At 44.4% G+C, this 26,874-nt stretch overlaps 1 protein-coding gene across 2 annotated transcripts in view; it reads left to right on the top strand.

Annotated features, from left to right (window-relative positions):
- ENOX1 (ecto-NOX disulfide-thiol exchanger 1) overlaps positions 1-26,874 on the top strand; it is a 2,037,207-nt gene that overhangs the window by 944,477 nt on the left and 1,065,856 nt on the right. The window contains exon 5 of one of the 2 annotated variants that reach the window (XM_085621817.1): positions 12,060-12,176. The exons of the other annotated variant lie outside the window; for it this stretch is intronic. The gene's annotated coding sequence lies outside the window, so the exon portion shown is untranslated. The remainder of the gene's footprint in view (positions 1-12,059; positions 12,177-26,874) is intronic. 2 annotated transcript variants of the gene reach the window in all.

The following is a 26,874-nucleotide window of genomic DNA, read 5'->3' as shown; positions in this document are numbered from 1 at the left end:
CCTGCAATATCCCTCAAAACGCATGATGGTCGTTAAGGTAGCTGAAGACTCTTCCTTACAAAAAGAAGAGTTATCTCTCCAGCAACAGTAGCTGAATTGACCTGGACCCTGATTACTAGAGTTAGACCAGTCAGCTCAACAATGTATTCCCAGGAACGGTGTTGTGGTTTCCTCCTGCTTTAGCCTTCTGGCCTGTTGTGGGACACTCATAAGCATGGACGCCCTGACGTCACCCGATAGTTTTAAGATCTAAGAGGATCCAGACACTGCAGTGGACTCTTTTTTTCCAAAAAGTAATTGCATTGGGATTTTTATCTATAAAAGCAACAAATTGAGAGTTTTGGCTGCACAGATCAAAAATACATTAGATTATACAGTTATACATGGCACATCTCCAGTACGGCAATCTAAGGACCGGTTAACAGAATGTGACCCTAAATCAAGGGAAGCCCTGAAGATTGAGATTGGATGTCTCATTTTAAGGAGTTAAAAGCCGGTAAAAGGCTGTGGCTCAAGCCCTCTATCTAGCACCCATGCACTTCACATTTTAAGATGATTCTCCGGGAGTCCGGGTCATGCAGTAATCCATACCTCTAGCAATGCTCCCCAGGTCCGAAGTGTCTGCTGAGCATCACTTACATGCAGTTTATCTTTTTGCAGCAATAAGGGCAATGTGAAAGAATGCTCCTGTGTACCTATAGCTGTCTCCCTCTAGTACAATAATGATTGCAGCAGTTTGGGGTTGAGTTCAATTGTCCAGCCTTTTATGCCAGACAAAGGATTGGTGGCACCTTGTATGAAGGATAGTATTTCCCAGCAGTGCCATATCATATGGAGAAAGCCCCCATCTAAATCTCCTTATCACACGCATATCGGGGGCTATTGTGCCAGATACACTAGAGCCTTTACATTTTAGATAGACTCAAAGCCGAGTTTTTAATTGAATAGGCTAATATTGAGTCACAATTTTGGCTTCCCTTTCGGGTAATGAGACCGAATATCGGGTCCAAAAAATTCGAACTACATGAATATCGAGTTGGAAATATCTCTGGACAGTGTTGAAATCATGTTGTAATGTTTCTAACAGTAGGACCCTCCTGGGGGACATGTCATTAAAGTTCTGATTGCTCGCTGTGTCTTAAGATATGACATGACAATTTGAATTTCCAGCTTTAAAAAGTCTTTCCTGCACAATTAGTGTGAGTGACCAGAAAAAGCCTATGGTGCTGAGCTGACATTCACTGATTTAAATGATCAGCTGCCATACAGTGCTTAATTTCTAAAATAATAAGTCCCAGTGCCCTGACCAGGAAGCCACTGCAGCTTGCTCAACCCATTGCCCCTGTCATCACTGTCAATGACGGTACAAAGACAACTACTAAACATCTCTTTCCTGCAAGTAGGAATGTTCAGACTATTGCAGGTTCCCAAAGCGAAAGGAATAGCTGGGAAGGCAGGTGATAGTAAATTGTAATGTATATTCAATTCATAAACAACAGTAGTTGTGCTAATCTCTAAATTATATGAGTTGAGGCACCATGTGGCAGACTGTCAAACGTTCCGATGTTGACTTATAAGTGCCGGTTCTGAGCATCATAAATCACTGACTCAAATTAGGCACTGATGCCACATAATCAAGACCCTTCTTTATATATAGCAAACAGAGTGTGCATGTGCTGGGGATTCAAAGTATTATTTATCTAGGAGTGCAAGGGCCAACCCACCTGGAAGGGTGATTATCCTGAAACGCGATAGTGATGATCATTATGAGATGCCCCTAGATATCTGTGCATGATAGAGGTAGCCAAATTAGCTCTAGGTTCCCTGTGACTCTACTTGAATTCTTCTAGGAGATTTGTGATAAATTTGGCAGCTCACAAAGAACTACTATCAACATTCTGTGGCACCCTTGAACCAGGTATTTTGACACGTTCCACAAAATGAAATGACAATTTGAATTGGCCACTGACACCATTGATTGATCTACAGCAAATGCTAGTTTTGATGCTGGGCATCACAGTTTTGCTGTCTTTAATGCTCCCATTGCTGGTCACAAGAGAAAGAAGACCCACAGCATACATGATAGCTACAAAAAGTAGGATCTCATTCACAAAAAACCCTCCCTATAGCAGCTGTTCATAGTGGTGGTTTCCAGGCGTGCTTCTGGGAATGTCTTGTTACATTTACTACTGTTTTTCCTGTGGACAAATCTGCAACGTGTAGATTTCAGCACAGGGGGAATGGGGCCTATTGTGCAAATATAAATTTTATTTCTGTGGTGAACAATATTTTTCTATGAAATCTTGGCTGATGGATGAGGGGAGATCCCCTAATCTGAGCCCGAAGGGTGGGAGGTTCTTCCACAGTACTGGAAGACATGCCGGAGGGCTACGCCCTCCCAATTTAGTACTGATACCCACTTTGGTATTTATTATGTTGGGCACTATTCTCCTTTCGTGATATACCATCGACTCATGGGCGCGGGAAGGAAGCAATTCCTTTTTGTTAAATAATCCTCACACACTCTAGAAGTGTCATGCTTTATCATCGGGTTTACCCTGACTCCTAAAGGTCAGGGTAGGCTCGACCGTATTTCAGGAAGCAGTAAGGAGAACAGGCCAGGGTGTTCTAAAGATTTAAAACCGTCTGAAAGCTACAGGTATCCATTTATTCGCGGAGTTTCAGGGGATATTAAAAGAAAGAAAAGTAACGAAGTGTGAGAATTTACTGGTCTTATGACCCTAATGTCACTGCCAACATGTTTCAGCCTGTTGAGTTTGGCCCATTGGGATCCTAGGCTTTCTTCAGGGCAAAAAAGAGATTCCCTCCCTGGATTGCAGTAAGGTACTACCTTAATGTGATATAAAGTGCAGATAGCTGCACCTAAAAACCGGTCTGGAATAAACTTATCCTGGATCCGGTGTATCAGCTTTATGTGTCTAACCTGAAAAGAGAACAGTAACTCACTGTTAGTTCAAACATCCAACTCATGCTGCGCCATATTATCAATGTAGCCTGTCTTATATGAAAAACGTGCGAGCTTTTATGTAAAGTGCAACATGCACCCTCAAGCTAATGCTGGTGCTCCTAGTGTAAGAATTGGATCTTTCACTGGACCACCGTGTGGGCGGTACTGGAATCTCACAATTACCACACAAAACGTGAATCTTAGGTTATTCAAATAATTTCTACCTTGTGGCCGTGCTACCATCCACCGTTAAAAGAAAGCACTATAAAACTAAGTAAAAACACCCAAGTGTAGGAACCTGTTTTGCCAAACACCGGTAGTTGATCAGTATCATGTGTCCTTACCCAGCTGTGGTTGACTAGTCGTATCTCATAGGAACACAGAGTAGGGGGTAGTCCTGTAGTCAAACACTATCACGTGTGACCAGGCGAAAACAGTGAGAGGAAAAAACATGTTTTTATCTTTCTTAGTTGAGAGACCATCATGGAACCACCCGACACTGTTGGGCGCACTCACACACACTTCCATTTTACTCACGTCATCAAGGATCCTGCTTCGCTCAATCATCTATTAGGGTCAGCGTATCCTGGCTCTCAGAGATCTCTTAGTTAGAGCACAGCATGTTTATATGTGTGAGAGAATGACAACGCTTCTTGCTCGGCTATTGGTGAGGCCACGCGCCACCCCTGCGTGTGACGTAACTTTGAGGTATGGAGTTGCGAAGTACAAAACTCCTAAGAATCATGGGAATTGTAGTTCAGAATCTTTTTTTGTCATTCGTATGTGAACTTGAATGGTTATATGAGGCATTTAGTACATGTAAGCTCAATGTGAGACAACAAAATCTTTTCTGGATTGTATACCATCTAAGGGAACCCTGACCTTACAATACTTAGTATGCAGAGATATAAATACCGTGCAAATCTTTATAACCTCTGTATCTCGGAGAGATCTCATAGAGATACTACTGAATTTGATGTGACACGTGGGTCTAGCATGCATGTTTAGAAGTGGAAAAAGCAAGTAAATTATGCCTAAATAGTGTCTAGGGCTCTAGGGTTACCTGATATGACTCGTTTTTATGTTATTTGGCCCCATGGGATTGAGTCATTGAGTCCTTGTTCTAAGGCAGTACACCCAACTTTGTTCTTTCTTCAATAGCCTTTAGGACAACCCTAAAGCTCCCCTGATTTTTTCAATTACTGTCCATTGAAGGTCTTTGTCTGAATGTTGCATTTCTAGGTAATGAGATATAAGTCTTGTAGCTGTTACACCCCTACGTATAGTGCTTCTATGCTCACTTATACGTATTTTAACTTTCCTGGTGGTCATTCCGATGTACCGGCTGTTGCAAGGGCACATAATCATATAAATGACGTTCTCAGAATTACAGTTCGTGTGGCATTGTTGTTCCCAGATCCACAGTAGTCTGAGGTCAATTTCGGTGGTGTGGACTGTAAAGCGGCATACAACACATGAGCCACACAGGTAGTGTTCCCTCACCTGAGGTTGGTTCCACAGGGTTAACTGGGTGTCCTGTTGGGGTTTCCAGCTGACAGTGTGGACCAATGTGTTTCTTAGTCTCCTGTTGAGTTTAAAAGAAAACATTGGTTTCTCAAACTTAAGTCGGTTGGAAGTCAGTATGTTTTACTTGGTATTTATGATTGAATTTGATGATGAGTTAAAAGTCGTGACACATATCAGAGAGTTAATTTCTTTCTTTGTGTTTGTCTCCAGTAAAGCAGAGAGGGGAGTGTTACAGTATCTCTTTTGGGCTTGTTCTATTATCTTTTTCTGATAGGCTTTATCTGTAGTTTCCTGGCAAGCTTAGCTGCTTCTTCTTTGTAGCTATCCAAGTCTGAACAGTTTCTGCGAATTCTTAAAAACTGTCCCACTAGGAGATTTTTTCTCAAAGCACGGGGATGAGCTCTATTGAAGTGTAGGAGGCTATTTCTGTCTGTTGGTTTTGTGTAGAGGGTACTTTCCAGTTTACCACCTCTGGCTATGATGTTAACATCCAGGAATCATATCTTCATGTTGTGGGTAGACGTGGTGGAGCAAAGAAAAGAAATCAGCTGGTTCATCCATGTGTCAAAGGCTTCCGTGCTTTCTCGATCACCATGCCATATAATCAGGATGTCGTCGATATATCTCAACCAACTCTGGATTCTGTTGGAGTATAGATTATTAGTCCAGATATGCTTTTCTTCCAGATGGCTCATATAAAGGCATGCAATGCTGGGGGCAAATGTACTGCCCATGGAAGTCCCATGAGTGTGTAAATAGAGCTGGTCTTCGAGTCTGAAGAAGTTCTCAGTCAGAGCCATGGGCATGAGTGTCATAATCCATTCGATAGGTGCTTGCCAAGGCCACTCTTATGTGCGCAATATGATCTCAATGACGCATAGGCTCTCCTGCGGTATGCTGGTATATCACGCTTCCACATCCAAACACATCATCATTTCTTGTGTGGGATCGTATTCCAAGTCAGATAGGTTGAGAAGATGTTTGGTGTCCTTTACATATGACCTGATCTGTGTGGCCAGAGGTCGCAAGAACCAGTCGGTGTACTGGGAGAGAGGTTCTAGGACTGAGCCTATCCCGGAAACAATAGGTCTTCCTGGGGGAGGAATCCTGCCTTTATGGATTTTCGGGACGGTATAGAACAGTGAAGTTCTAGGGTCCGTTGTTATAAGGAAATCCCTTTTAGTTTTTGGATAACCAGTTACTTTCCAGCGCTCTTCCTTTGATCTCAGCAATCTTCTTCTGTAGACATGAGGTAGGCTCCTTTTGAAGTTTTTTATAGTGTCTTTCATCTGAGAGTAGGATACAGCACGCCTACCTGTAGCTGTCTAGATCTTGAATAACAGTTGCTCTGCCTTTATCCGCTGGTTGATAACAAGGTTAGGCTTATTGCTCAATGATCTTAATGCCTCTTATTCTCTTCTGCTGAGGTCATTGAAGGCGTCAATCGTAGGTTGTAGTTGTTCTACCTTGTTAATCACTGTTTCCTCTAATGCGATTACCTCTGGGGGTACCATAGAACATGGGGGATTGAAGGTGGATTGTTTTCGCAAAGTAGTGTGTCCATGGTCTAGTTCAAGTTAAGGCTTCCCCTCAAAGTATGTTTTTACTCGGATTTTCCTGAAGAATTCACCCAATTCACACCTTGTTTTAAATTTGTCAATATGAGTCGTGGGAACAAAAAGCAGTCCGTTATTAAGGACTGATAATTAGTCTGGAGTGAGGATCTCATTTGTGAGATTAACAACCAGGTCTACAGGGCGCTCGCACTGGCTTGTTGATCCTTTGTCTGGCTCCTCATGTCATCCCTTCTCTCATGGTGTCGTCCCATTGGACTCTTCTGTTGTTCCGTCTACCCCATCTTCCTCGTCTTCTGCCCGTTCTAAAAAATACTGTTGATTCTGGTTGGGGTGGAAATATGGCATGTTCTGGAATGGAGGGTGTCCTTGGAACTGTTGTGGTCCATATGGTCCAGGCCAAGCAAACATCTGGGGAGGGGGTATGTGGGGTTGTACCCCATCCCTCTTGTACTTCTTGGTCTCCCTCTTCTACATGAACTGTCACTCGCCCAATCATCCTGGTCTGAATGGGAGGAACCTGAGTCACTCTTGTATGATGATTCAGTGTCTGAGTCTTGTTGCTTCTTATAATCATCTCTAACGTATGGGTATACTTTCTCATGTGAGAACTAAATGAGATCTGTTTGTAATTTATAGATGTTACTCTGCATCAAATAATCTTTATGCTCACTAATCTCTTTTTTTTAAATTGGAAGGCAACACAGTACCATGCAATATCCAGAAGAGCAAGCCCCCCTTTTAAGAGCTTACGTCTCAACTTCTTCCACGATAGTCTAGTGCCCTTATTTGCCCAAATGAAGCTTCCAATTTTACTTTGAATTTTACCGATGTACCTGCTTGAAAAGTTAAGGGGAATTGCATTAAAGATGTATGTTAGCTTAGGAAGTATTACCATTTTTACTAGGTTAACCCTGCTGAAAATCGTCAAAGGGAGATTCCTCCATCTAGCAAATATGCGATCCACCTCTTTTGCAGTCTTTTTTAAATTGATCTGAGGAATTTTATCTAGATATTTCACTATAGTAATACCCAGATATTTAAACTCTTTGCTTTCTCTGCCGACCCAATTGTCAATATTCCAACACATCACCTCGGTTTTGGAGGTGTTGGCTAGATACCCTGAATATGAGCCAAATTCTACTAAAAGGGCTTCGACTCTTGGTATTACCACTACTGAGTTGTTGGTATACAACAGCAGGTCGTCTGCATAGAGAGCCAACTTACTATAATTAAGATGGGACCTAAAAGGAGTAATCTGCTCATCTAATCTTATTGCTTGAGCCAAGGACTCTATATGAAAGTCAAAGACCAGGGGCGAGATGGGACAGCCCTGTCTAGTACCTCTTTGAATATAAAAGCTAGATTCAACAGGATTACCGCTGAAGCCCCTTGATAGCAATTTATCAGAGCCTGAATAAAAATAGGCCCAAAGCCCATCCTACTGAGTACCTCCCAAAGTTAAACCCAGCAGACTCTGTTGAAAGCTTTGGTAGCATCCAATGCCACGACGGCCAAGGGTTCCGACCGAGCTATAGCCAGGTCTATGTTACCAATGAGTTGATGTGTCTGCTCCTGGATAAACCTCCCTGGAATGAAGCCTTTTTGGTCCGAGTTGATCAACTGTGGGGCTAACTTTACTAATCTCCCTGCAAGAACACTCATAAAGATATTATAAACTGAATTCAGAAGGGAGATAGATCTATAGGAATCTGTTACTTGTAAAAACTGAGGAAACATATTGGGGTAGGCTGTTAGGTGAAATAGTCTTGGTTGAGGGCGGGGGTGACGGCTTCTTGTATAAATTCGGGGCTCCTAGGTACTTCAAAATGGAGCGCCTGAAAGTCTTTAGGGCTACTCTTAGCCTGTGGTATAGGGCTAGATGTCAATGGGGGATTGCCTATTATTCTGATTTTGCCCCGATTTGGGATTCCCCTGGGACCCCGGCATGCTTGAAGGACAGTCTTGCGACACCTATAAAGAGGGCAGGTATCTCTGTATGGTCTGAACTTTTATCTGCAGAAGGTGTCCTCCCCTGGGAGGTCTTAAAATTAACAATCGGTAGTGGCTTTTTCAGGTTTAAATGCCTACAATTGGTCTCCTGGTGTGCATCAGAAAAGGGGTCCATAAATGGTGAATGGGAAACTGAGAATATTCTGCAAGAAACTCATCCTAAAAGAAAGGAAGTCTCCCTATGGTATAGGAAGTCTCTGGAGGCCGAAGATGCGGAACTCCCCCCACAACATGTAGTCTGGATTCAGTCCCCCCTTGTTGTTGAAATTGAAGACTTGTTTGACGCATCATTGAAATTACTGTATAAATATGTTAAGCCCGCTAGTTTAAAAAAGAACCATTTTTGTTGTTGTTAACAGGCTTTATTACACGCCGGCGAAGATAGCCAAATTTGCTCCGCTATCCTCCCCCAAATGTCCAAGATGCGATTTCCTTAAAGCCGATGATACTCATATGTTTTATGACTGTCCTGAATTAAGAGCTTTTTGGAGGAGTGCAGAGCAAGTTTTAAGCGGCATCTTTAAAGTCAAACTTAAAGTTAATCTTACGTTAGTAATTTTTGGCGATGATGGTGAGTCCCTAAATGTCTTACTGCCGCTACAAAGGGGTCTATTGTTATATTTGGTTATTATTGCACAAAGGGAAATTTGTAAGCGCTGGAAAGATCCGCGGCCCCCTCAGTGTGATGACTGGCTAAAAGCTGCGTTTGCTATGGCACGTTTGGACCAGGGGGGTATAAGTGAGCATGGTACGAATATCTGGCAGGCCCTTATATCCTGGGGAAGGGAGAGGAGACTGGTTGATATTCCCCGGTCCTATGATTACACCAAGCTCTGAACAAAGGGTCGGGCCTGGTTTGGCCTAAAGCGAATGCAGTAGCCGTGGCGCCCTAAGTTTGGAAGGACGGCTTCTTTTAAGAATTGCAGACGCTGATTGGTGAGATGAGGACAAAAAAAAAAAACTAATCTCTTTATTTACTTTGTCTAGTTTCTTCTTAAGTACTGTTATTTTGATCTGAGTGTTTCAACATATCCTCACTCGTCTTGGTCTTAATGAGCAGGACTTCAGATAATCGTTTGGCTGTGTTAATGATTAAAATTAACCAGTCGCACGTGCATATCCACGCAATCAATGACAATTCCTTTTTTTAAAATAGGATGTTCCAAGAAGATCTGTGGCTCGTTATTCACCTCTCAAAAAACAACTACCTGAACAAGTCAAGTAAACAAGAACCTAACCAGGGTAAACAGGTGGTGTCAGAAGTCAATTTGATCCTGAAGAACACCGATTGGGAAGAAAGGGAAGGATTATCTCTTTCTTGAGTCCCCTCACTCACCAGGGTTTCCCCACGGTGACATGCTTCATCATAGGGGTCCTCCCAGTCCTCTACGGACTGAGGCGTGCTACAACTTGCGAAGTTACGTAGGAGCACTAAAAAAATGAAGTATGTGTAGTGTAAGTGAAAATGTGGTGGAGTGGGATAATTAAAATAATCAGCTAGTGGGCCAAGAATAAACTTTATTAGTGCTCTAAGCTGAAAAGATTAAAAACGGGGTAATATGCCAGAAAACCCTCACTATAATGGAAAGGTGTGCCTAGCATATGATCTGGTCAACTAGTTTCGAGCTTCCCCAGCTCTTCTTCAGGACTACACTGGGACCAGCCCAGTGCCAAGAAACTTGCACTCCTAGTTAACCTGAATAAGGTGCAATGAGTGTGATGCCGCAACTATAAGGCATGCGTTTTAAAATACATACGTAATGTACATCAGCAAATAGTTTAGTACAAAGCAACAATGTGCTTCATGGTCAACGGAGGGGGTGCGGCGATCTCGTACATTTGTACGTGGAACACCACACTCTTTGATACCTAATTGGAACCAAACCTCACGGACCCGTTATTCACCAGCAGATCTGTTGTGGCTGCATTGACAAATAGATATTCAGTCATTATGGCTCTGTGAAGAAGGATCTTCATCTGGTTTCTCTTCAACTCCTTCAGTTCATCCCAATTCTGTGTTTGATTAAGGCACTGGGTAATGTTTGTGTCTGGTAGTAGGGACGGAGCTGCCAAAACTGCAGATGCCATTTCATCAGAGTACCAAATTCCCAACATTCCTGTCATCTTTGGTGATGAATGGGTGTATTTGATTAAAAGTGGTGTATGTAGCAAAGACTCGTGATTCACTAAACAATGAGTGGATTTTCCTATGTATACCCTACAGCTGTGCGCTACACAACTACTATGAAATCTTGGCTGATGGACGAGAGGTGTGCTCCTAATCCGAGCCGGAAGGTTGGAAAGGTTCTTCCACAGTACTGGAAGAAATGCCAGAAGGATACGTTCCGTTAGATGGTATACAAGCCAGAAAAGGTTTTGTTGTCTCACATTGAGCTTAAATGTACTAAATTGCTCAATTAACCATTCAAGTTTACACACGAATGACAAAAAAAGCTCCAGAACTCCCATGATTCTTGGGAGTTTTGTATTTCGCCACTCTATACGTCAAAGTGACATCACACGCAGCGCCGGGCGTGGCCTCAACAATGGCCAAGCATGAAACGCTGTGATTCTGTCGTACATATAAACACACGTCACTCTCACTAAGAGGTCTCTGAGAGCCGGAATACCCGGACCATAAAAGGTGGAGAAGTGTCGCTCAGGGGTTAGAGGCGGCAGACCCGGAAGCTGAGATCGGTCCTGGACCAGGGTTCAATTCCCCGCCTCGGCGGGTCTTGGGCTAAAAATTCCACGGACTCGATAATTCTCGCCCCGGTGCCTCCTCGACTCACGGGTTCACACTCTGCGACTCTGGGCAATAGCTTGCTTAATCTCCACAACGGCCCCTCGCGGCGGGATGCCTGACTTTCACCTTGTGGATACCCTGCTATCTCACAGGGGAATACCAGGACGGGTTCCCTAAGCAAGCGCCGGGAAACCCACTGCGGGTAGCTGTGCGCTATATAAGCTCAACTACATTTACATTTACATTTACATTGAGCGAGGCAGGATTCTTGATGATGTCAGTAGAATGGAAGTGTGTGTGAGTGTGCCATGAAGAATGCCTAGTACCCAGGTGGGCCAAACTCAACAGCCTGAAACATGTTGGCAGGTACATAAGGGTCATAGGACCATTAAATTCTCACGACCCATTACTTTTCTTTCTTTTAATATCCCCTGAAACTCAGCAAATAAAGGGATACCTAGAGTTTTCGGAGGATTTTTAATCTTTAGAACGCCCTAGCCTAGTCTCGTAAGTGCTCCCTGAAATACGGTCGAGCCCACCCTGACCTTTAGGAGTCAGGGTGATCCCGATGATGAAGCATGACACTACTAGAGTGTGTGAGGGTTATTTAACAAAAAGGAATTGCTTCCTTCCCCGCCCATGAGCGGGTGGTATATCACTAAAAGAGAATAGTGCCCAACATATTAAATACCAAGGTGGGATACTTTTTTTGAGTGTCAGAACAATATTTTTCCATATTGAGAAAGCCTTTTCCCTAATGTTGGGATGAGATATTCCCCTTCTCGTCCTGAAAGAGGAGTTACTTTGGCTGGAGTAACTTTCAGACCATTTCAGGATGAGAAGAGGTAACATCATTGTTTGTTAATGGCCACCGATGTACATGTTTAAGGGCTTTCCAAAACTTACAAAGCAACATCTTGTAATGTCCACTTCCCCCACTTGTGTGGGAATTTTTCCACACTTCTAGCAGAGCTAACTGAAGTAATACATCCATTTACCCCTTCCAGGAAACATGTTGTATATTCATGGCAAGTGAAATTAAGTATTTTTGACTAGGGCCTGTGGTGTACATCTTTTTATCTAGGTGCTCCATATTTTGTGTTGTGAGTAAGCGAGGCACTTTTGTTTGCAATCAAACTATGATCAAGTCAGCAATGTGGATGTAGTGGTGTGTTTCTTCATGTTTTACTCTTGGTACTTTTTTGATGAACCTGTCTTGTGTCTTCTGTAGGTAACACAGTCCCTGCGTAAGGAGTGTTGCTGCAAGCCCAGCCGCTCGCTGACAATGGTTCCTGTAGTGACAGCAAATATTAATTGAGGCAGGTCTGCTTTGCATCAAGAATTTCAGGTAGGAGTGACAAGTTCGTACCACTCTGATGTCAGTTTTTAATGTATTAATAAAGGACTCGAAGTAGGAGGTTGATATTGTCACCTTAGCTTGGGTGGATAATGGCAAGTCTGTGAATGACATCGTGTAGTGGAGCAAGTGCAGTTGCTTCAGGTTGAGTTTGTGTACTTACAACCGTATCTATGGTTTTGAAAATTCTGGCTAACACTCATTATCTGAATGTGCATTCAGTCATACCGAAGATGTGGTAGACCAAGGTGTTTTCTTTCTAAGATGAAGTAGAATGGCATGAAGAGTTTTTTGTGGACCTTTTCTCAAAAATGACAAAGAATACACTACCAATCCATAAATGATACTTTATAGTGAACCATTCTATGTTGTTTTCCATGATATACATTGATACACATAGTTAAAACGTCTTTATTTTATATTTTCAATATGGCAGACATGCAAAAATATGATTTATTCCATTGGAGAAACCCTCAACCAAAACACATCATTCATGCACACACATAAGAACGAGGATTCTAGTACACATAGGATCCTGCTCATTAAATGATCCCTGATATCAACGCCTTCTTCAGGGCAAGCTATGGTGATCGCCTAGTATTGTAGCAGTACTACTTTCTCAAAGGGCATATAAAAAACACAATGCTAAACTTCTTCTGGTTGTATTAGGACATCTCATGAGGCGAGTACACTAAATTGCTACACCACACAAGTAAAAATCCATCGAAATTAGCTTTTTAAAATAGTCATGATTCTAAGAAAATTACTAATAATTTTTAATGTAGCATGCTGATGTACATATCCAAGGTATGTTTGAGAAGTTCTGGTACTCTAATGCGTTCAACACAATAGTGTGTTTTTATCACTGGAGGCATAGGAGAAAACATTCAATATCACCGCACAAAATTGTATACTCCTGTTTTTTTACATTATACACTGTGTGAGGAGTGGTGGGAGTTTTGGGTGTGACTCTAATTTTGTTTTGATATCATGGCCTACCTAATTGAATAGGGTAAGGATGTTGTCTCTTTTGTGTTAATACAAAACTTAATAAAATGTGGTATGTAAAAAAGAGTATCAAATACATAAGAAGGAGAGGCCTTCTGTGTGCAGTATTGAGACAACCATCTCTCTTGTGGTTTGTGTAAGACCCAATAATTTAGTATTGTCTTCCATGTTACTCACTGTCTGCCCGCCCCATCATTGGAAAAATCAAACTAGTCATTATGTCATTATGTGATTGGCATGTTCTTGGATTGTGCTATACAGTAATTATATACTCACTTTCATGAAATAGCCCCTCCAAATATTTTATGGGTAGAAAGCTTAGATATTTCTTGAGGCAGAGAAACCTGTGTTCTCTGTCGGTTCCGATGCATTCTATTACTTTTTTCCAGAATTGGCAAAGCCAAAGGGGCCTGTTTTACCATGATAAAGATAATTTGTGCATGCAACACTTGTAGGCTTTCTTTTTTTTTTTTTTTTAAAACCTTTATTCTGTTAAGTCAGGGACACAGCTATTCAGCCGACAACCCGGAGGTACGGCAGCTTTAGAAACACAACACAAGCGAGCGTTTACATGTCACTGATAGGAGAATCAAAAGGTTCCGTTTTAAATAACACAAACCCAAACCTAAACACAAGCAAGGCAATAAGTACTTAAAGCACAAAAAGGGTTCCCATCAGGGGGAGCGAGCCCCATTTCGTCCATCAGACACAGGTCTATAGTAAGGGAAAGGAGGGGAAGGCAGAGACTCAAGAAGACAAACACATACCAGCAAAGAATACAAAGCCGGAAAGAATGCTAAGGGGAGAGCTGCTCCTCAGGCGGGTCCGGGTCTGGGGGCAGGCATATGCCCCCTCTGTACTGGTTCCATCGCCCCCATACAGTGTGCCATTTCCGGGGGCGCCCTCGAGCACAATACACTGTCTTCTCCCTAAACATGCTCCAATCCATGTTTTCCATCCACGCTGTCAATGTAGGAGGCCTAGTAGAGCCCCACAGGCGAGCGATGTCGCGCTTAGCTACCATGTTCCCTAGGGTCACCCACTGAGTCTGTGCCGCGTCGTGGTCAGTAGGACCCCAAACATTCAGAAGACAACACCGCGCCTCCGGCTGCATGACGATGCCCGTCACCTCCCCCATCACATCGTGGATTCGCTTCCAGAACTCCATGATCGCACCGCATTCCCAAATAATATGTAGGAAGGTGCCCACCATACCACAGCCTCTCTTACATAAGCCCTCCTCAGAGAAACCCATATGGACCAGCCTAGGCCCTGTCACGTAAACTCTATGGAGTATTTTAAGCTGCACCAGCCGCAGGCGCGCAGGGATCGCGACCTCTTTGGGAGAAGAAACTGCATACTGCCAATCCTCATCATCTAATTCGAGGCCATCCCTAGTCCATTGAACGCGCAACCCTAGAAGGAGATCTGCCCGAACATTAACTAGTTTCTTATAAATGAGAGAGATCGTACTCTCTGGCATATGGCCATCCAGGATCCGGTCCTCTAACGGAGAGGACTCAGGCACCCTCTCCCCCTCTACAAGGACTGACCGCAAGGCGTGACACACTTGAGCGTATCGGAAGAACTCCGTGCTCCCTAGCTCATATTCCTTCTGCAGCTCCTCGAATGACTTTACCCTACCCTTAACCAAGAGGTCTCCAACCCTGGATATACCGATCAGGTCCCATTTCTCAAACCCTTTTGTATGCCAAAGCTTTCCCAGGATATCGGAGTCAAACAACGGGGTGGCAAGGGTAAGCTTACCCTTCCAGCCCAGTGAATCTGCCGCCACCTTCCACACATGCACGGCCACCCTGGTGGGCCCCGTAAGGGTTAAGTCCAACGACTTCGAGTACAACGCTCTGTGGTAATTACCCCCACGCCGGACCATAGACACCATGGTTAATCGCGCTCAACTGAGTGGCCCAATAATAACGTCGAATGTCTGGAAGCGCGATACCCCCGTCATACCACGGAAGCGTCAACTTAGCAATCGCTATGCGCGGTCGCCCTTCCCACAATAGCGCGCGCTGGAGGCTTTCGACCTCACGGAAATAACTGGCCGGGACCAAGTCAAGGGTATTCTGCAAGGCATAGAGGAAACGGGGAAGAGACATCATTTTAAACAGGGCGGCGCGGCCAAGGAGGGAAAGCGGCAACCGCCGCCAGCCCGCCACGTCCCGCCGCAAACGTGCCAAGGGAGGGAGCAAGTTTTTCTCGTATCGTAAAATGGGGTCGGTGGAAATATAGATCCCTAAATACAAAAAGACCTGCCGGGCGATCTGGATCGAGCAGTTTCGCGGGACAGGTGGGACATCACCACATAGGACATACAAGTATGACTTTCCCCAATTAATAACAAGACCAGAGTTCCTACCGAAAGAAGTCAAGACGTCACAGACCACTATGAGAGATTTCTTAGGCGAGGTGAGGTATAGCAGAATATCGTCGGCGTAAAGCGAAATACGGTCCTCGTGGTCAGGCGACCAACGAATCCCACGTATATCCGGGTGCCATCGTATCCACGCCGCCAGCGGTTCAAGAGCAAGGGCGAACAACAACGGCGACAGGGGACAGCCCTGCCGGGTGCCCCTCCCGAGCTCGAACGGTGTCGACGCCCGCCCGTTCACCACGACGCTAGCAAGGGGCCCCTCATAAAGCAACCTCACCCAGCCTACAAAGCCAGGCCCGAAGCCGAACTTGGCTAGCACAGCCCACAGGTATGCCCACTCCACCGTATCGAAAGCCATCGTGGCATCGAGGGCCGCCACAATGGCCGGCTCTCGCATCGTGCCCGTCCTAGCAATCACTCCATGAAGGCGTCTAAGATTCAGTGCAGTGTTACGGTGCGGGATAAAGCCCGACTGGTCCGGGTGGATCAAATCTCCAAGCACCCGGACCAGGCGGTTAGCAAGGATCTTGGCAAGGATTTTCAGCTCGGCGTTGAGGAGTGATATCGGCCGATAGGAACCACACTTATCCCGGGGCTTACCGTCTTTATGTATTACCACAATCGTCGCCAGTCGTTGATCTAGCGGAAGAAACCCATTCACCCGCGCCTCCACGAACATGGCGCGCAGGTGAGGAGCCAACTTATCCGGACGAAGCTTATACAGCTCAATCGGCAAACCATTTGGGCCCGAGGCCTTACCCGAGCGCAACGCACGGATAGCACCCGCCACTTCGTCAACAGTTATATCTCCATCGAGGTCATCCCTATCTATGGCAGAAAGGCAGGGCAGAGCAATATCACGCAGAAGGTCGCACGAGTCCTCAGTCGGCCTATCCGAAACCGAGGTGTATACCGTACGAAAATAGTCCGAGAAACACTGGACTATACCGTCGGGATCAGTGACAACCTCTCCCCCATCCATCGACAACTGCGGCACCACTCGATTAACACGCTCTTTTTTATCCAACCACGCCAACAGTTTCCCGGCCTTATCACCGACATCGTACAATCGACACTGCTGCTCCCTATTGAGGGTCTTGGCAGCGTTCGTCACCAGATCCCTGTATTCCAATTGCTTCAAGCTCAAATTATGCAGTGTGGCCGCTGCAACCTCCTCCTCCAAGGCCACTTCTAAAGCCGCAATCTCGTCCTCAACTTGCGTCACCTCGGCGTCTCTCCGCCGCTTGGCGGCCACTACCAAGGAAAGGGCCTCCCCTCTCAATACGGTCTTAAAAGCTTCCCACAAGGACACCGCAGATTCAACTGAACCCTGATTATCTTGAAAATAGTGATCAACTGCCTTCAGCAACGCACTGCGCAGCTTGGGGTCACGAAAGTACCAGGGGTTAATGGGAGCCACCCTGCACCCCACTACCCGGCCAATATCCAGACAGGCCCACACCGGCGAGTGATCGGATATACCCCGTGCCATGTGTCTAGCCTCAGATACCAATGAGGCGTGCGCAGCCAGAGTGAGCAAGTAATCAATCCGAGAGAGACTACCGTGGGCCCCGGAGTGAAAGGTATATTGTCTCTGAGTGGGGTGCCGTAGCCTCCAACAGTCTACCAGGCCAAAAGTATCTATAAAGTCGGGAAGCCACTTCGGAGCCCCCCCCCCGGTGTCCCTGGGCGGGTACCTATCGAGCAATCCAGATCCAACCGCATTGAAGTCTCCTCCCACCACCAGCATCCCTTCAGGGAGTTCCAACAAGGCCTTGCCCAGATCTGCAATCGTGGAGGCCTGCAGGGCAGGAGGGATATAAACAGAAACCAATACCAACGTTCTGCCCTCCCACCTCCCCGCCACAGCCACAAAGCGCCCCCTATCATCAGCGATGGTGGAGTCAACCTCAAATGGTAGGGAAGCTCTAACAAGTATGCCCGCACCCCTGGAGCCCGAGGAGAACCCCGAGTGTGCAATGAATTTATAACCCTTTCTATTAAGTGCATAACACGTATTCCCTATAAGGTGGGTCTCCTGCAAGAGGACCACATCTGGCGAGGTCCGTTTCAAGAATTGTAGGACTATCCCCCGTTTAATACGATCCCCTAAGCCATTAACATTCCAGCTAATTATGTTTAAGCCCCTATCCCCCATCCCCAAACACAAAGAGACCTCCACCCCCCCCGGAGAACCACAATCGGACAATAATGACAACAATTACTACGCCTTGCAAGAAAAAAAAACCCAACAACAACCCCAACATCCCAAATCCCCCCCCTCCCTGCACCCCTGCGTCAGCTTGCAAAGCCCCCCCAACTTGCAGTGTGCCTGTCGCCCTATCAAAAACAAATCTACAAAAAGTACCCCAAGGGAGGAAAGAGCTCCTATCTTCCCCCCGCCGCCCTCCCATTACTGCAGTAGGGTGCTAGTCACTGTCTGGGGCTGAGTCAAAACAGTCCGACACCAGAGGTATCACTCCTGTCCATCCCGGTCGCCTTCCGCTCCAACCACGCGGGCCCCGCCGGGCTGTCGCCGAGGGAGCGCATCCAACCAGTCCCCTGCCATGTCCGGCGATTCGAAGAAGAAAGTCCGATCTTCATACACCACACGTAGCCTGGCGGGGAAAAGCATGGCATATTTCAGGTCCATCTCCCTAAGCCGCCTCTTCACCCCCAGGAAACTCTGCCTTTGCTTCTGCACCATCTGGGTGAAGTCAGGATAAAAGCTCACAGAGGCATTCTGAAAAGGCACCGGGCCTGTCACCCTCGATGCTTGCAGGATAGCGTCTCGGTCTCGAAAATTAAAGATCCGGGTGACAATCGGCCGCTGGGGAGCTCCCACCTTAGGCCTTCCGCCAGGCACTCGGTGAGCCCGCTCAACCGCAAAAAACTTGCCGAGGCCCTTAGGTGCAAGATGGTTCACCACCAAGTCCTCGACGAGTAAATCCACGGAGAGCTCCTCCGAAGTTTCCGGGACCCCAATAAGGCGCACATTGTTGCGCCGGGCCCGACCTTCAAAGTCTTCGAGCCGGCGGGCGTAGAGGTCATTCGCGGTCCGTAACTTGCGAACCTCAGCCTGGAGTTCCGAGACATCATCCGCGAGGCCAGTAGTCTTAAGATCCAGGGACTTGACCCGCTCATTGGTTTTGCCCAGGTCCGCGCGAATCAATTGACATCAACCAAGATCATGTCCACCTTGTGCGCCAGGGTCTCGAACTGTCGCCCAATCGATGATTGCATCCCCTCAATCGCCCCCTTGATATCCTGCAATGATAACTCCGAGGCTGGGGATGGATCGGCCTTCTGTGCTTCCAGCGACTGTCCCGATCCACCAGGCGACCCCTTCTGCTGGGCATAGCGATCCATATTGTTGGATTGGGTATAGCCTCCCCGCCTGGTAGTCTTAGACTTCGGCTTGTCTACCTCCGGTTTGGCCGACATCACGGACAGCAGGGCGGTCAGTTGCAAAAAGACGTCCCTCACTCAGCCAGGACTTCAACAGCCAGCCAGGGTCGAGTGGAGGTCTTCCAGATAACAAGGGATCGGCATGAAGCACTCCCGGGCCAGAGCAAGCAAAGGGCGAGAAAGCGAAAGTGAAAGTGCAGCGGCACCCGTCCGCCAGTTCACACCTCCCAAGGCCGCTGTTGTTCAATTAGTGGCCGGGCATCCTGCCAACGCGAGCCCCTGGCATCCGTCGGAGGTGGGCCGCAATCTTCCGCCATGCACAACTTCGGTTCCCGGTGGGCGATCTTAGCCCGGACAACGTCAATCGCCCCAGCTGTGACTCATCTGCAGGATTCCATGCATGAAAATCAGGATTTAGGACAGGATGATTGCAGGAGGGCGCGAGGTTCGCGGGAGCTCAAGGCTCACGCGGCCATCTTGGTCAAGCGCTAGGATCCTCCCTGTAGGCTGCATTTTGTATGCTTATCTTTCTATTTGTTGGTACATTAGAGGTAAATCTATTTACTTTGGTTTTGTTTTACTTTATACCGAGTAGCCCAGATTCTTTAAACTTGACAAAACATATCTCCTTCTTGGAAATAGATGGAACATTTGGGGTTCAACTGCAATGCACCTGGAATGAATCTATATTCTCAACTTTTTTGTACATATTTATACACAAGTGAAAATTTCAGATAGCCCCTGTGCAAAGTTGCCTAGCCTTGCAAGTTGTGCTGTTGCTCAATTTATATACATATGGCTGCGAGTGAGGAAAAGGGAATTGTGCCCTTTCTGCAAACACTATTACCCTATGCACGGAGAGTTTGCCTGCCAAGTGCCACCAAACCAATACAGCTAAGAGAGAGTACAATTTTACTCATATCTTATTGCATGTTAATATGAAAATGAGGCAAATTGCGTAGGTGACAACCTATTTTTCATACTAAAGATTGAGAATCGAGGGAATGTAAAACACGTTATGATTATCTACCAAAGCTCTTCACGTAGCACATCAAGGGCAGAAATACATTGATTGAGGAAGAAGATCAACAGAAACATTGGAGGGTGGCAAAGGGAATAGCAGCGATGGCCGAACTCTAACTGTGGGCAAAAAGTAGTAAGTAAAGTGGGAACTGCACAAGGTGCAGTTGAGAGTGTAAGAGCACTCCCAGTACATTAAGGCTGCTGCTAAAAATCAGGCTACTTTAATAGGTCAACATTATGAATTCTAGATTATTCACATCATTTTTTGCCAATCAGATATTTTACTATTAGATGTTATTTATACAACATTCATAAATTTCTAGGAGATTGGCTTGAGGGTTGTTTTTTACCTTAATTTTTTTTATTTGAAATGTATTACGACATGAAAAAAGCAGAGATTAATAAAGAACAATGAAGAAGTCGCAAGTTCTTCCTTACGTTGTGCTTTGTAGAAGGGGTGTGTGGTGGAGGGATGCAGGTAGAGCAAGGTAGTATAGGTGATTCCAGTAGTTGCCTCTTACTGTGTGTGTGTTCAATATATTGAAAGAATGACATAATCTGAGACCTTGTACTTCTTGTATGCCACTCCAATCTGGGCTAATTGCCCCACTAAGCACCTTCTAGCCCAGGTGTCTTGTGACCTACTAGTAGCTCCAGCCTACTAAATTGGAAACTTCTGTTAGGTTGAATAAAAAAAATAAAAAAATATATATATATATACGTAACACCCATTTTTAAATTGCTAAACGTTGCCATAGTACATGTTCTACAACTAGGCTACTATAGAACTGGAACATTGAAGAGACATTGACAAATTTTTCTTTGAGTAGTATCGTTTACCTAAAAACGCATTGTGGAATTAATTCTCAATTAATTAGTACTGTTGTAACAATTGACAACTGTCCAAATGCCTGTTGATGTTTTGGGAAATTTAATTAATTTGATTTGTACTGTTACGAGGTGATTACCTAAATTTATTTTTCAAAATGTGGAAAAAACTTCAGTTCCCAGAATTCCATGGGGCGTAGCACGCTGCATAGGACATGCTTTAAATTGTAACAGGAAATGGTGTCACCTACCGTGAACAAGGCCGACAGGGCTGAAACGCATCGGTGTAACAGAAGGGAACTCTGTGTTAAGAATAAATATTTGCAAGGTTCCTGAGTGCGAGTGTCATTTGCTTTAAAATTGATTCTTGGCTGCTGGCTTGGCCCAACACTCGCACCCGCTGCTGAGCGATCCGTATCCAAGCCGCTTTGAAGAGCATCCTTTTGAAATCGGAGGCGCCCGACGGAGACCAATACGCTGCATCCACACTGGGAAACCCGTTGAAACGCCGCAGGGCGGGGCAGAGAGCGCCGCCTTCACGGGAGTTTTCGCATCGGGTAAGTGAACAGCAATTTGCTTTCAAAAACGCGTACAAACACCGTCGAAGCGACTGGAGAGTGTAAAAGTGCATCAATCCGACATTTGCGCGTAGAACTGTAGCGCAACATCGGAATCGACTTACACTCAGTAGGAACCTTGGGAGAAATATTACTTCTAGAGACAACCCGCATGAAACCAAAAATTTACTTTTGAAATATAACTTGGCTAGTGGACGACGGTCATAGGGAAACAACAACTGTGGATTATAATTGAAACTTGCCCAAGATGGAGGAACGTAAAGCCAAACGCGCAATTAAAGCAGCAACCTTTTTTCAACCTGCAGGGAACGACGACGCCCCAACGGAAGGGGACAATACTACACGCAATGATCTAACATTAAAACAATTGTTTGCATCAATTGAAAAACAGTACAAGCGGGAAATAAGCAAAAGTTGGGAAGCACTCGCTCTCCAAAAGTATCTTGAAATTAATTGAATCCCACGCGGGCTGAGAATCTTCACAATGCCCACCCACCCGGATACAAGAACTGACATGCTTGAGGAATGGGGGGCGAACAACACAGCATGTAGTCAAAACATGATGCGCATCCTTATAAAATATGCTGAAAAAGATCTGGAGGAAATACATATCCAAATCCAAGAACTGGAAGCCAAAATCGGTGCTCACAACAAAGAGGACACTGATAAATTCAGGAAAGAAATGGAAGAACGTCTAGAGAAGTACGAAGACGAAATAGAACAACGTAAAAAGAGAAAGTTTGCTCATGACGAAGCCGATTATAAACATGGCAGAATTCTAACATTTGCCAAAAGATTTGACACACTGAAATTGAATCGAACAACACTACTTTCTAAACCCTCAAGCGATGTAGAAACAGAATCAGATGTCAGTGGGAGTGAAAGCGAGAAAACCTCCAGCACCATTCAACCTACCAACACTACTTTTTTAGAGGAAATGCGCCTCGTCAACCTGGACCAGAACTTGTTCCGGACTCGGGGGAGAGGCAGGGGCAGAGGACGAGGCAGAGGGTATGGAAGAGGCAATTCAAAGTCTTTAGAAGCCTCAGAAAAACCCGGAGATCCAAACGAAAAAAGGTATGGCCTCAGAAATCGCACAAAGAAGAACTAGCCATCGAAAACCTAATAGTGAACTTATCAGACTATACACTAACGGACACCGAACAAAAAATCCTCAACAAAGGCCTATCGTTCTGCCCTGAAAAGCACTTTGACTACACTACCACCAAAATCGACATTTACAAATATGTACGAAAACTAAAACTAGCAAAAATACATGCATCAAGGAAATCGAACATTTCACACTTGGGGGATGCAAGTACGGAACTGATCGAGGAAGACCGACTCACAATCGAGGAAATTCCACATCTATTGAGCCTATACGATTTAGCCAACGATACGGAAAGTCAAGAAACTACCAATTTAGAGACTCTCAAACTACTTGAAATTGATACCAAGCAACACGAACCAAGTGGTTTAAAACAAAAATCTAAATACAGCCCCCAGCTGGCACCAGGTAACAAAATTGACTCCTTCTCTGAAATAATCATGAACGAAATTGACAAAATTAAGAAAATAAGGAACAATAAAGTCAGGGAAAATGTTTCAAAAAACGAAAGTCAAGCCATTCAAAACCTGGCAAACAACTCCAACATAATTATAAAACCGGCTGACAAGGGCGGCAACATCGTAATTCTCAACACTGTGGACTACGTAGAAGAGGCTTATCGTCAACTAAATGACACCGATAAATATGCCAAGCTCACCAACAATCCTATGTTCAAAATGCTTCAGGAGATTGAAAAAAACTTAAATGAGTGGCATGAACAGAACCTAATTAACATCGAGGAAAAGAAATTTCTATTCAAAGAAAATCCAACGATCCCAACGATATATTTTCTGCCGAAAATACACAAAACACTAATCAAACCACCGGGGAGACCAATCGTATCCTCTTGTGACTCAATATATGAGAACATTTCCATGTACATTGATCGATATCTTGCACCCCTAGTAAGAAACTTGTCTTCATACATTCAAGACACGAGTGACTTTCTACGAATATTGGCTAACACTTCATGGAACCCCAATTATCTTATGGTGACCATAGACGTAGTATCACTGTATACTTCTATAGAACATTCGATTGGCCTGAATGCCTGTGCCTACTTTCTACGCCAAAAGAGCATACATGAATTAGAACATTCAGCCATGCTATTGACTATGATTGAAACATGTCTAAAGAACAATATATTCTTGTTTAACCATCAACTGTACCATCAATTGTGTGGCTGTGCCATGGGCATTTCCTTCTCGCCAAATTACGCTAACCTTACAATGGGATGGTGGGAGAAGGAAATAGCATGGGGCCCCCAAAATAACACAGCACTTGAGAAAATTGTTTTATGGACAAGATACATTGACGATCTGTTTTTAATTTGGAATGGAGACAAAAAAGATTTCATGTCATATTTCAATAGTCTCAACAACAATAACATTGGCCTCTCTTTTACGTGCAACACTAGCCGCCATAAAATTGACTTCCTCGATATATCTGTTTACATTGAAAATGATCAAATTGAGACAACTTTATTCAGGAAGAAAACAGCCACTAATAGCATCCTGCATGCAGATAGCTTTCATCCTAAGGCTCTACTGAGAAGCATTCCATATGGCGAGTTCATCCGCATGAAAAGAAACTGTTCAAAAGATGCAGATGCGAATGACCAAATTCTAGAATGCACGCGGAGACTTCAAAAACGTGGCTACAGAAGAAGAGACCTGGACAAATGTATGAAACGAGTACAAACAAAAAGTAGAACAGACATTCTGGTCAAAAAACATTCAGAATCGGATTTTCAACCAATCACTGAACATCAATCTGCTCCCAGGCTGATACTTACATACAGCAAAGAATCGTACAAAATTCGACAAATCATCCAAAAGTACTGGTCGATATTACAACAGGACCAAGATTTGATGCCAATCATTGGAACACAACCGTCAATTGCGTATAAAAAGGTCCAATCCATTCGAGACCTTACTACTCGGAGCCACTTTCAAGGCATTAAAACGATACAATCTAACTGGCTTACGCAGCAACAAATAGGTTTTAGAAAATGCAACAGTTGCAAAGCATGCAAAATTGGGAAAAATATGAGAACACTTACCGATCCAGAAGGCAAAACCATCCACATTAAACATAAAATAACTTGCACAACCAAATTTGTCATTTATGCAATTCAATGTGATTGTGGTATGCTCTACATAGGTAGCACCATATGCATGCTAAAAAAACGAATCTTGGAACATGTCAGAGCGGTAAAAAACAAAGATCTCTCCTATGCAACCGCAAAACACATGCTAGCATGCCAGGAGGGAAACTGGATGAACATGTCATTCTTTGCAATCGATTCTATTGAAACCAATGAGAGACTGGGCGACCGCCAGAAAAAACTAAGACAACTTGAATCGAAATACATAATCCGACTTCGGACCAAACACCCGAGAGGGATGAACTTGGACGAGGAACTTTATGTACACCTCTAGTTGGACTGTATCATATAAGGATTTGTTGCTTACGTACCCATCTTTGCAAACTCCCCTTCCCTATCTTTTTGAAAACAGTTACTCATTATTTCTGCAGATTTTCTGACCTTTATAAAAAAATATTAGATACTCTCTGGAAACATTTAACTGGCCACTAATGCCGGCTTACGTAACACCCATTTTTAAATTGCTAAACGTTGCCATAGTACATGTTCTACAACTAGGCTACTATAGAATTGGAACATTGAAGAGACATTGACAAATTTTTCTTTGAGTAGTATCGTTTACCTAAAAACGCATTGTGGAATTAATTCTCAATTAATTAGTACTGTTGTAACAATTGACAACTGTCCAGATGCCTGTTGATGTTTTGGGAAATTTAATTAATTTGATTTGTACTGTTACGAGGTGATTACCTAAACTTATTTTTCAAAATGTGGAAAAAACTTCAGTTCCCAGAATTCCATGGGGCGTAGCACGCTGCATAGGAAATGCTTTAAATTGTAACAGGAAATGGTGTCACCTACCGTGAACAAGGCCGACAGGGCTGAAACGCGTCGGTGTAACAGAAGGGAACTCTGTGTTAAGAATAAATATTTGCAAGGTTCCTGAGTGCGAGTGTCATTTGCTTTAAAAAAGAAAAAAAATTAAAAAAAAAATATATATATATATGTGAGCAAGGCCACACAGTTGGCCGAAACGCGTCGTTCCGTTTCATTGCACTGATTTATGATTTGAATAAAGACGATACTGCGGCTGCAGTTTTCTACGAAGAAGAAGGTGTCCGTCTCTCTGTTCATGGTGCCGAGAAGCGCTTTGGAGTGGTAGTTGGATATATATATATATATATATATATATATATATATTCCAACAGATTCAGCTCCTCCTGGGATATCCGCCCATTGTCTGGTGGCGCGCGGGGCCGGTAGAGCCACAGCCGGCTAAAGTTTTAAATTCCAGTTGCAAAGTAGAGCGCGCTCTCGGTAAGGGTAAATCAAACAGCGATCTTTCTTCCAACGTTACGCGTTTCGAGAGTGAACTCTCTTGATCACACTTTGCAACTGGAATATATATATATATATATATATATATATATATATATATATATATAACCTCCTACTGGCAGTCAGTTATAGTTAAGTCCAAAGTTTTTATAGGAAAAGTGCGTTTTGTTTTGCCAATAACTTTGCTGCCACTTGACGAATCCTCACGAAATGTTCACAAACTTTCCGCTTTTTGGTTCAGCTGCTGTGTTGAACGTTTAGTGGTGATCTGTCAAATGAGGGCCAAGAAAAAGAGGGAGGTCACAAAAAGTGTTTTCCCCATGTTATATCTAATTTTTTTTTTAACATGACTACAGCCCGAACCGCTGAATGGAATTACAACAAATTGGGCAGAAAGCTATATGTTGGTCCAGAAAGCGTTCTTTTTGTGCTGTGGTGTAAACCCATTCAGTAGTTTCAGCGATACTTAAGTTTAAAAAAATATAGATATCTGGGAACCCAACAGCCTGCTGAAACCCTACTGAAATGTGATTATTGGCTGCCAACACTTCAACCAGGAAATGTTGGCAGCCATCTTCGGACTCGGTTGAACCGAGTCCCACAAAAAATGTTTTAAAAAAAAGAAAAGGGGGCAGGGTAGAAACACCCTGACTGCTAGGCCTATTGGGGGAACCTCTGGGACCATTCAGATCCCAAAAAGCATTTACATTTGTTTTTTGGGTGGAATCTTCAGATCTGGCCGAAAGAAAAAAAACAAAGCGCAGCCTCCCACCTTCATTATTATTTGAATTTCGGGGCTGAAATTAAACCGGGGAGGCGTCCGTGGGGCCCCCTCACCCATTGAAAAAAGGCCTGACCCTCGAGGATGGGGCCCCCAAAGACGGAAAGTGGCCCAG

Source organism: Triturus cristatus, chromosome 8 (assembly GCF_964204655.1).
Source record: "Triturus cristatus chromosome 8, aTriCri1.1, whole genome shotgun sequence".
Taxonomy (NCBI): domain Eukaryota; kingdom Metazoa; phylum Chordata; class Amphibia; order Caudata; family Salamandridae; genus Triturus; species Triturus cristatus.
Note: the sequence above shows the minus strand (reverse complement) of the source record. Positions and strands in the feature narration are given on the sequence as shown.